Genomic DNA, 12,987 nt, shown 5'->3' with positions numbered 1-12,987 from the left:
GTTGCCTCTTCCAGTTGATATGCCCCCATCTAGGGATGCTTATGACATGGACGCTTAGTGCATCCTAGATATGTCCTCGTTCTCTTTGTTTTATATTATTTTAGAATACTAGGGACAATGCATAGTTTTTAGTTGGGGGTGGGGTATACCATAGCTGCTGTAAATTTTTTATTGCCGTGCTTCTTTTCCTATCGACTGTGGTATGGTTGTATAACTATCGTGTATCGGTTAAAATTTGTATCAGATTTTTTTGTAATTAGGAGATTTCTAAGTAGTTAGGGCATTTATCATTTTTTTGATTAATTTTTAAGAAAAATTATACCCCTCCAAAATTGTGTTTTAGAACTTTGTGAATGTATGTATGTGTTAACATTATGGATCTTGTTGTGGCATTAGGTTTAGGGACATTATAATCACTTCCTAACAGTTGCATGAATTGGATAAGTAGTAGTTTGTAATATTGACTCTATTCCATGTGTGTGTGAGATGCTACTTAGTTCCCTTTATGTGTTGAATTCAAAACCTTCCTACTTAGTCTTGCTTAGGTTATAGGACAGTCGATTAGGAAAGGATCATAGGCCATTTTTTATTTTAGTCCACTTTTAGACTAAATGACTTCCTAATGTGAAATAGTATCCCTTGATTCCTGCTTTGAACCTTGTAGCCTATTTTCTTATTTTACCTATCACCTTTCCATTTGTGTTGCAATAAACTATTTTGGACTATTCCTCCTTCGACATTATGCACCTTAACTCAGGCAAATCACCTAAGTTGAGGCTGGCCATCATAGGGGTGTGTGATGTAAAGTGAGTATGTAGAGAGGTAAAATAAAGAGAAAAGTTAGTAGAGCTGAGTGTGGTAGAAAAATAAAAAGAAAAGAATAATAAAAAGAAAGGGAAAAGAATAATTATGAAAAAGTGAAAAATAAAGAATAAGGACCACACCTAAACTGAATGTGCAATAAAGAATAACAAGGGAGAAATAAGGGTGAAATAAAAAGAAAGTTGGCTAATAAGTGAGACCCTAAGGTTAGTGTAGTACCAAGGAGGCTTAGTCACTTGATTTTTCCATATGTACCATACCACCCCCCAAGACTACATTACAAGTCGAGAAAAGTCCTATAATGATCCTAACTTGATTGTCTGAAAACTAAGGTAAAGAAAATAAGGGCAAGCTTATGGTATTTGATGCACATTCATTGGAACTTATTTTTTGAGTGTGAGTGTCTCTTGACTATCCCTGCATTGACATGCATTATTTCATATGAGTGAGTGAGACATCTTTGTTGTGAAGGCACGTGAGTCATATTGCTAGCTATCTACGTGTTTGGATAGTGTAAATTGTACATTTGCATGGTTGTCTATTTCTAATAAAATTCCAGACTTTGATCCCATTGTGTCACATTTTTGTACTTCATGTTTATACACAGTTGGTTTTGAAAAGTGAGATAGGAGGGGGTATTATGGTTTGAGATTAAAGTGTTGATTGACTGCCTTGAATAGCTTAGAATCTCCTAGTTAAGCGTCATGTTTTGTTTTTGTTTTTGAGGACATGTAAACATTCTATGTTGAGGGTGTTGATTTGCTATATAAATATAGCATTTTTGATGCTTAAAAATATGAAAAAAATGCAAGTTTCTTAGGTTGTTTTGTTAGATATGATGCGTTTTGGGTATGTTTTGCAAGAAACTAGGTTTTGGATTCTAAGTCCACGAAAAATATAAAAAATGGTGTTTTTGGCTACTTATTTGATCAATTTTGGGTATTCGTTACACTTTTTGGATTGTATGTGACCAAAGCATGTCATGAAAGTTGAAGATTTAAAGCTTGGTTGCAAGTGTTGGAAAGCCTTACACTTACCTATGTCTACATGTGGATCACATGTAGCACATATGGTCTATATGAGACTAAGGTAAGTGCTGGAATTGATGATCCTGAGAGTGAAAAAGTTGTAAAAGAACTTTCTACACCTACCAATGTCAACATGCGGACCACATGTAGCACATGTGACCTGCATATGGGCAAATCACATGTTAGAAGTCCAAAATCCCAAGTGTAGAAGCTACATGAGTTTTGTCTAAGCACATGCGGTGTCTACATGTGCCCAGCCTCAGGCCGCATGTGCCACTTGTGCCCAAGTCATAGGCCGCATGTGGACACCACATATGGCTTTCGACCCCTTTTTTTGTCCTTTTTATTTACGACTTTGATTTTTCCTCATTTACTAAAAATACCCCTTATGTTTTTTTGTAGAAGCTACACACTCTTGATACTTACAAACATATTTTGATTTGAGATTTGATTTTGGTCTTGTAATTCTCTTGTATTGATTTTGGTTGATTTATTTAGTTATGGTTTTTGGGTTTTTTACTTGTGATTATTGTGATTTTATCTTATGCTTTCAATCATGAATGTTTTTGATTACTTCACAAGTATGAGCGGCTAAAAACCCTTAGCTAGGGATGTCAAAACCCTGGCAGACTGCTGAAGTAGGGGAAGTGTTATTGTTGTTCTGAACCAAAACCCATGCATGCATCATATTATATTCACTTTAATAGATATCTTAGCAGTTGCAAATGTTAGGATCCCACCTAGATTATTGCTACTTACTCCAAAAGAGGAGTAGTGACTAGGAAAAGATAACTACAACAGTAATTTGAAGTGTAGCATTTGATCCACACTATTAGGTATTATCTAAGTAATGTGGTTAGCTGTCATCTAATAACTAGAGATTCAAAAGGTAATAGTTAACTAGGATCAAGATAAGGGTTAGTAAGACGACTTCCTGAGACTCAAAAGGTAAAGGGTGAAATCCATCTACTCGTCCAAAAGACTATAGATGGTACATAACTTATCAGATTCTACATGCAGGGTATTAGGTTGGTTAAATAAAGCATGATAAGCCTACGGAGTTGAGAATTCAGGGGGAACACAATCCTAGTGTTCACCTACGACTAATTATAATCGAATCATATTCTCCACTTGTTCAATATTGCTACTCAAAATCTTTTTCTAGCCCCGCCCATTGATTACAACAATTGAGAGACACGATTCTATGTATTCCCTTGGGATTCAACCCCAACCTTTATTTGGTTACTATATTTGATAGTGACCATATAATATTTGGAGTAAAGGTGTATCTTGGGCGTTATCAATGCCACATTAGGTGGTGGAGGGAGAGTACTGGATGCACCACTACATCAGAAGCATGAGGTACAGATAGGCCGGTCCCATTTGAGTTGTCACCTATATCGGTGAACTATGTAGTGTTATCTCCTCCAGCTTAATATAGTTCACTGATTATCGATGGACCCAACTTTTCCATATTCAAAATAAGGTTGTTTACCTCTCTGATTAACCCCAAATTAGTCGTGCTTCTTGACCTAAAAAATCAATCAATATCAGAGAGCTTCGGCACTCTCGTCTCTAAGAAAATTTGAGTTAACAAACAGGGGAAGGCCAAAACTGTATTAGTGCTAGTAGCCCCATTCCTGATCTCATGAGCTATCCACTTGGCTACATCAATCTCGTGGCCTAACATTATACTTGCTATGAGCGCTACCTTGTCTGGACTTACAATATTGTCTGATAAATTTGGACTCAACATGTGTCTGATCAGGGTCCACCGAGACTTGGACTAAAAGTTTAGTATATTGTTCTTAATTGATGATGGACATTCGGCCCCATCAACTACCCATAGAGCCTCTTCCCAATCTATATAAATGATCCAGGCCATCTACCAAAACTGAACAAGCTTATCTTTCGGGTCTATTTGTTTCACCTTGACTTTCTTCATTTATTTTACTTGAAAGTCCAATTCTGCAGTGTAGGCCGATAGTACATATTATGTCCCATGTAATATCTGAGAGATCGTCTGAGCTGAGATATTCATCTGAACACCTCAAATTAGCAAGTTTGATATTGGGTCTTTACCCCTCCATAAATTTCCCTATGGATTTTGCTTTTTCAACTCTATCTGATACGCAATATAAAACTCATGTACCAATGCTTTGCTTTATTGTCTCGATGTTCTAGTTATCTATTTAAACTTATATTGCTTGAATCAGGTGTCAAATACAGGCATCTCAGACATGCCTGTTATGGTCAGCCTTCTCTAAAGATAAATACCTCTTAGGGCATTTTTGTTTTTAGGATTTATAGCATAACCTATTTCATATAGTTCTTGCATTTTGGGGTACCCCCACCATTCAAAGATGGGCATCAGAGTGGCCTTAATGGACAGTGGAATTGGTGGTCCTTGTGGTGTTGGTACTTCTCTAACTGGACTGCCACTCTCCTCACTACTACCTGTCATCCTTGTCCTTCTCTTCCTTGCATCACAATTCATCTTCACCAGCATCCTCACCATCTTCTTCTTTATTATCATGATAATCTTCCTAATCGGAGAATGATAGTGAATAGGGTGGTAAAGTGTTAGGGTTCTTCATCCTTGGTGTGAACCTAGGGGGTGTATCCTCTTTCAAAATAATTACTTTTTTACCCTTGGGTCACTTTTCCCTTAGATCCACCTGCCCTTTTACTAGATATTCTTTGAGGTCACCGCTTGAATCATCGGTGTCCTCATTTTTAAGGTAAAGAGTGGACTTTGAGTTAGGATTCTTTTGGGTGTTCTTCTTCAGTATCAGCTTCTTTGATGAATCACCTTTAGGTGCCATTTGGTACCTATTGAAATGAAAAAAAGAAAAATAAGAAAACAAGGTGTCAGTGTGGTAGGGTCTGGGCACACTATGACTCATGAGCGCGAGTCATTAACTTTAGTTATGAGTCGTATTGAGACTTTTAAGGTGGGAGGTTGCCTATTCAGTATTTTCTGGTCAGGTAATAAGTCCTCCTAACGAGTCATAATGTTAGACTATGAGTCATTACTAACACTCATTGTCTGATTATAAATACTTTGTTGATTAAATACCCTTCCTAGTTATTATGACTCTTGAATATGACTGGTACAGTGTGCGTATGACTCATTAAGTTGCAATGTTAACAAAAACTGCCCTTTTTTAATTAACCATGTTACCAGTTGTTACGAGTCACGTAACAACTCGTTAGGTGACCCTACAAGTCATTTAGAATCCCGTATCCACTGTAACTTGGATGATTAGAATAGTTAGATCCACTTCTCATTCCCAACACAACAAAGCACAATAAAATGAGCATATCATATATCACTCTCTTCATTCCTAATCTTAAACTGTAATAAACAGTATGTCGTTACTCCCATTGACACATTACATTGCAATTTTCCTTAAGATTAAGGCTCGATACATTGTATAGAGTACAATCAATCAAGGAAATATAGCAAGTTTATACCCTACACAATATGAACTTAATATCTAATAATTTAAGTATGGAAGACTTACTTGTTTACTTGCTCTAAATTCCTTGGGACTTAACGTACATAGTTTTGGAGTCCTAACTTTAAAGATTCTTGACTTGTGGGAGCTTTAGTTAATTTTGAAGATAGGATTGAGATGGTATGTGTGCTTTTGGTGTATTGGTTGACTTTTGGAATGGGGGGGGGGGGGGGCTCAATCTATTTGAAAAATGGGAAGTTTAATCATTGGCATTGACTTCTTCCTTTATTTACTAAGTAAATTGGCTCGGGTTAAACTGTTAGGCCCGCAATGTCGGGCCTGGTTTCAAGTCCTAAGTAAAATTTATAACCACACACTATGGGTCTTATTCTCCCTTTGTAATGCCTGAAACCTTACCTAGGTCTCCAATCATTATGACTCAAGGCGACGAGTTGTAGTCAGTGACTATGACTCGTTCTGAGAATCGTAATGACACCAGAGACCAAAATGCCTGAGAGATATCTGAGTTCTAAGTCCCTATAAATCTGATGACGAGTCATAAAGGTTGAGTATGACTCATAAAGTAAGTTGCATGGCCTCCTACCAAGAAATTTTTTTGGTTTATTCCTGCAATCTCTAGCCCTGCACATTGAACACACAATTTACCCTATTATCAATTAAGTACGAAAACATGGGTTGCCTCCTATGCAATGCTTGATTTAATGTCACGACATGATGTGGCTATGTTGGATACTTAGATTTATCAACTACCCCCATGGGTTTCCTACTATGAAACGCCTAAATTAATGTCGTGGCAAATTGCCTTGGTTACTCAGACTTCACTAAGGTCTATGAAAATAACCACTTTTACATCCTCGGTGCGTGCTTCACCCTTTGCCCATTTACTTTAAATGGTACTTCACCATCATACTTTAATTCTATATAACCATATGGGAACACCCTCACCATAGTGGATGGCCTATACCACCTAGACTTCAACTTGCCTAGAAATAAGCAAAGTCTCAAATTATACAACAGAACTTGGTCACCTGGATTAAGTACTCTTTTCTCAATTTTTCGATCATGATACAACTTTATATTCTCTTTGTATAGTGTAAAAATATCATAAGCTTAAATTCAAAATTCATCCAAATCATTCATTTTACTCATCCTCATGTTTGCTGCATCACTCCACTCAAAATTCCGCTACTTCAACACCCATAGTGCATTGTGCTCAAGTTAAGCAGGCAAGTGGCATGCCTTGCCAAACACAAGATGATATGGAGAAGAACCTATAGGGGTTTTATAATCTTTCTAGTATTCCCATAACACATCATCCAACCTTCTTGACCAATTAGTCCTATTAGCATTCACAGTCTTTTCCAAAATAGACTTGATCTCTCTATAAGAGACCTCAACCTGTCTGCTTATTTGAGTGTGAGAAGGTGTTTCTACCTTATGCAGTACTCCATATTTCTCAAGTAGACTCCTGAATAACCAATTGTATAAATGCAATGCACCATTACAAATAATTACACATGTAGTGATAAATTGAGAAAAGATATACTTTTTCAGGAGTGCAGTGACACTTCTACCTTCATTATTATGGATCGCTACCGCTTCTATCCATTTGGACATATAACCAATCATAACTAAGATATACCTTATTCCAAAAGAGATTACAAATGAAATTTGATGATTTTTTATCAACCTTACCATTGCTCTTATGCTTTGCACCACTATACTTAACATCTGATGATTTTCCATCTCCAACTTCAGGTGCTTCCTTACATCAACATTAATATCATCATTCATTAGCTCAAATATAGTGGGCACGAGAGGATCCATGGTGGTCTTACTACTCTTAGTGGTAATGCCATAGCAATGACTATCATTTTTTAAAGTTTGTACTGTTTTACTGGGAAGTGTGCTAGGCTGCCTTTGATTTAATATGGCTAATATTAGTCCAAACAGCTACTCCAGTTGTTAGATCGTGGTGTCATGCAATTAAACTTTCTAATTCAACCCTGATATGTCTGCCTTAATCACTTTAAGGAAGCTTTCTTGACATTCTTGGCCTTTTACTAACTTTGACAATATTGTCTCCATTCTTGACTCTGTATCTTGGTGACCTGGTGGAATATATCTATCACTCATCTCTTTATAATCATCTTTGCACCTTCAATCACTATCTCGATCTCTACTTCTGTCTCGGTACCTATCACCATAATAGTTTCGACCTTAGTTTTCTTGCCCTTTGGCTCAGAAACCCGCCACTTCTCGATTCATATACTTTGATTCCTCATTTGTATAAGATTCATAAGCCTTGGAAGTAGTTCCTTGTGCGCCCGCTACATTTAATTTTTTAGTAGTCATTGTTGCAAATTGTTTTGTAAGTAGTCCAATATCTATTTTGAGCTGTGCAACTTCTTGAGCTATCAAATCATCACTAGGTTTGCACTCACTATAGTCTCTAAGAACATATGTAGTAGCACCCTATCATCCTTCTAAGTATGCCATCCTTGGTTAGTGATAGAGATCTCATCTAGCATTTTCTATGCTATATACCAATGTTGACACATAAATACGCCTCTCGATATAGTGTCTGCTATCACCCGAGAGTTGATATTCAAGGATCTGTAAAATATCTCTAGAAAATTTGACCCTAAAATCCAATGATTAGGTACTATGCTCAACTTTTTTTTGAACTGAAACCACACCTCGTACATGGACTCTGCAGGCAACTACTGGAAGTTGTAAATATCATATTTTAGCTACAGCATCCTAGAAGGAGGGAATAATTAATTCAAAAACTATCTAAGTAACTCATTCCAAGTCATGATTGAGTCTCTAGTAAGTTTCCCCAACCACAATGATGCTTCTTCTATCAACGAGAACGGGAACAACCTCAATCTTAATGCTTCTTGATCAACCTCTAAGATAGTATACGAAGTGTAGATCCTATTAAAATTGGCAAGATACATGTTTGCATCATTTATTGATAACTCCCAAAATAAACCCTTTAGATTCAACAGCTAGATCATTGCACTAGTAATATCAAAGTTAATAATTAGGGGTAGATTAAGAGGAATAATGGCTCTTATCTCAGCAGGATCAACATATCCTATGTCTTTATCTTTATCATATGGCAATAAATACTGATAATATGGGATCACTCGAGCTCTATCACCACATGCTCTATCATGATCACCGTCGAGTGGTGCTCGACTAACAGATACTGGTCTTGGCCTGGCTAGCTCTGCCTACTAAGCCAACCGGGCTTTCTCAATCATTTTTCTTTGCTATTTTGTTGACTCTACTAATATCAACTGTGTCTGTATATTAGCAACATTCTTTGGATCACCTAGAGTTGGAGGAGGTATAGAAAGAGGGTCATCCCTAACCCCTTTTTGAATACCATCACAAATATGTATTGTCATCCTTCTTGGTGTTTGCAGGATTCTTTTGGGCTTTGGATTAATAGGGAGTAAGGGATTGCCTTGACTCCTAGTGCTAGGCATACACTGGCGTATACCTAACTAAGAACAAAAAATAAAAATCTGTGAACTTTAACAACTTTAGTCAATAATTCAATACCGTATTCCCCGATAATGATGCCAAAATTTTATGTTGCCCCAAAACTAACCTCCAAAGAAGTATTTGTAAGACCCCACAAAATTTTCTCGTAGAATAAACCTTAGGGTGTGTCAAGTGAGGCGTGATTCTGGCCCTAAAAGATTGAGAAGTGACTTCCTAAGTGAGTATCATTTTAACTATTTAGAATTTCCCTAATTTTAACTTTTTATCATATGGAAAATTTGATAAGCTTTCCGTCGATATAAGATTCACCAAAATCCAATACCCGGGTAAGAAGTTATGGCTAATTTAAGTCCTAGTCATAAAATAGTGTCATTTTAGTGCTTGGTGAATCACAGAGAGGGTTTATTTGACAATTGTCAATTTCCAGTGGAACTCTGGGATAGTGGCATATCGCGGAGGATCCCAATTTTCTAATAGTCCATTTCCAGTGGCCTGATGCAATTGTGACATGTCGCGTTGAAGTTCCAAGTCCTAACTAGTGGGACAACGTGATGGATCCACGTTGCGGTGACTACCAGATTCCCATTTATCAATTTTCAGTGAGCCACTGCAATAGTGGCTCATCGCGGAGGACCATGAAATTGGGTTCCCAGTTTAATTTTTTTTAGCTTCATACAGAAGTTAAAAAGGGCATTTTGGACTTTTTCCAAGCCTCTTAAACCGTGAAAACACAAAATCAAGGTCATTCACAAGCATTCTATGAAGTCTCTTCAAGTTTTCTCTCAACAAAAACCCTAAGTATCCAAAACCTCTTCCAAGAATCTCAAGAATCCACCATAGATTTTCTTAATTGAGTCAAGATTCAAGGTTCCCAAGTCAAGGGCTTCAAGAACCCTCATTTAAGAGTACGAATAGAGTCCTAAAAGCGAGAGTTCACCCAAAGCATCTAATTTAAGGTATATGGGGTTTTAAACAAGGGTAATCCTTTCATCCTTGTGCCCAAAAGCTTATTTAAACTACAATTCTCTGCAATTTATGAGATTTTACGTGAAATTGAATTGGGGGTTTTCACCCATTGTTATTGATTTCAAACTTTTGATGTTTCCCTTGAATTGAGAGTCTAATGGCATGATTTTTGCATGTTTTCTTGAGAAATTGCATCTGGGTCTATACCCCATGATTTTAATCCTTGAGAAGTTAATAGTTGAAATGTTTGACTATTAAAGTATATGAGTATGTTGAGATTTTGAGATAAATTGCTGAAATTTCCATATTTCTACATGAGTTATGGATCTATATGCTATCTATTATGCGTTTGATGAGTTTAAACTTAAGATTGAATTATGGGTTATTAAGCCTTACTTGAGACTTGAGATTTTATGAACTATTGTGCTATAAGCACCCATGATTTGAGTATTCTGAGATTATTGAGAAATGTTTTGACCTAATGATCATTGAGTTTTGAAATCCACTCTACTACATGAGATTACAGATTTGATTATTGGGTTCGTGGTGAACCATGAGATTATTTCTAAAAGTGGATTTTTACGAGATGAGCACAGATAATCTAAAGAGAGTAGTATTCAGCACTGAGCGGGTAAGTTACTATAGTTTCTTACCCCAAAATACGTTCCACCGTAGGTTGGGCCTGAGGCTGAGTTTATGATTTTCATTGGGCCTAAGACCAAGTTGATATTAGGCCCGATGCCGAGTTTGTTTAGTGATAACTGGACCTAGGTTATACTCCCTGGCAAGAGTATGAGGCCTCTCCCCAACGTGAGGTCTCTTCCTTAGGAGGACAAAACATTGGAATCCATGTAACTCGCATGGTTTATGTCGGTTAAGAGAACCTCCCTTGACATTTAAACTTCGAGATCAGTTACCTCCCTAAACTAAAGTATTTTCCATTGAGATAAGATATTTTCCTTTAAAACTAAAATACTTTCCCTTGATATGAGTATTTTTCCCTAAAGCTTGAAATAAGATATTTTCCTAATGTGAATGAAATGCCTTCAAGTATGTTCCAAAGTCATATGATTTTGAATTTGAAGTATTTGAGTTCAAAAGAGTTATGAGTTCTTGAGCATTGAAAAAGTTTTACTCTCCATGAGATATATACATGATTTGAAAGTATTTCTTAAAGTTTCCTTTAGCCTTGAGTAGAAAATAAGAGAAGAGTACAAATTTTAAAGATGAAAGTATAATGACTCACGAGATTGTGTTACATGTTCCATTTTATATGATTCATGAGCTTCGCATTTTATACATATTCAAGCCATGAGATTCATTACTTATTACATGTATGATTTGATTAAAGAGTATTGATATTGTTTTATATAACTGCATGCACCCCTACATACTTAATACATTCCCAAGTGCTGATCCACATATACGTCTATGTGCTATATTGTCTTATAATGTAGGTTCAGGTGCTCAGTCCCAACCTCGTCAGTGTTTTTTTAGTAGCTCTATCTATATTTCTACAGTGGTGAGTCCTCATGGTTCGGGGACCTATATTCAAACATCTCCATATTTTGAGAGACTATGATGTTATTTCCAATTCATTTTGAGTCAGTTAGGGACCTGTCCTAACGGCTCTCTAGTTCATGGATTAGTAGAGGCTTTGTCAGACTAGTTATCAGATTGTGGTTGTGTTGAGTTTTTTGGTATCGCTTGGTCGTTTGGACCGAGCATTTTCTCCGTATTTCCTTTCTATGATTGACTATGCTAGTATTTGAATTATTTCATCTTAGAATGAGTGTTATAAGTAGAAATAGGATCAAAGGGTTATCTTGGGGCTACTTGTAGCCTTAAGCACCGTATGACATCCCGAGAGGTGATTTAGGGTCATTACAGTATCTTGGACCAATGTCAAATATTGTGACCCAAACAAGGTTGGGGTCAAACCCATAGGAAATACGTGAAACAGTCTCTTAAACTTGGAAAAATTCATGAAAAGTGTAGATAGAGTAAAAAGGGGGGATTTTAAAGTCAAAAATAACAAGTAACCAAACATGAATGCTTGCGTTTGTAAACAATAGAAGACAAACACTAGGACTGTGTTCCCCCTAGCTTTTCAACTCCGTAAGTTTCTCTTGTTTGATCCACCTAACCCACTGCTCTGTGTATAAAGTTGACAAGCTATGTATTATCAAGCATCTTGTGAACGTGTTGATAAATCTCACCCTTTACCTTTTGAGTCTCAGGGTGTCTCCTTGTTGTCCCTTGTGTATAACCTCAGTACAACTCTTACCTTTTGAGTATCGAGTTGATTAGATGAGAGTTGATAGCCTTAAATCATTGTAGTAACCTCTTTTTCCCAATCTCAAACTCCCTTGTAAGGACGTTCCCAAATATAGGCGATTCCTAAGCTTCTGCAGTAACTTTGGGATACGATTTATATAAAGAAGATTTCAATACACATAGTCTATAATAGAATAGATGAATCTCCCATTTCCCATACATAGTTAATCTATCAGGGTTCCCACAACCCTAGTCAAGAAAATTAGCCGCTCATGTTTACATAATAATCCATGAAATTCAATAAAGAAGACATGTAATTAATTGAACAATAATGAAATAAAATCCAAAATGTTCACATGAATACGAAACCAAAAACTCAAGAACAATTGTATCAATGATCAAGGTATGTGAAAGTATCCAAAATATTGTAAAAAATCTGTAACATAATAAAGGAATAACCCTGGGGTATTTATAGTATCTCCAAATAACAAAGGAATCCTTATGAAAATAGACAGGAAAAATTAAGTCAACCAAGGTCACCTCTCGGGAAACTAGTCATTAGGTCTCCTTACGACTCACTGCCTGCTACCGTAGTTCCCTTTTGTCTTCAGTGGTTAAGACTCCTATAGTCATATTATGAGTCATATCCCGCTAATCGTAGTTACTCTAGTAAATTTTCATCTTTAGGGCACTTAAGCCTGTAGTTTTTACGACTCCTTACCATGAGTCATAGTCAGTCATTACGACTCTTGGTCTTCACTCGTAGGAAATGGAGCATTAATATTCAATAATTCAAACACTGGTCAAAGTATGACTTCCCACTATGAGTCGTAGTCTATCCTTCCGACTCGTAGTCTTTCTTTACTTAATTCCTCAGCTTATCTTTAGCCACT

Source organism: Capsicum annuum, chromosome 9 (assembly GCF_002878395.1).
Source record: "Capsicum annuum cultivar UCD-10X-F1 chromosome 9, UCD10Xv1.1, whole genome shotgun sequence".
NCBI lineage: Eukaryota > Viridiplantae > Streptophyta > Magnoliopsida > Solanales > Solanaceae > Capsicum > Capsicum annuum.
The sequence above is the reverse complement of the archived record's forward strand: the minus strand, read 5'-3'. Positions refer to the sequence as shown.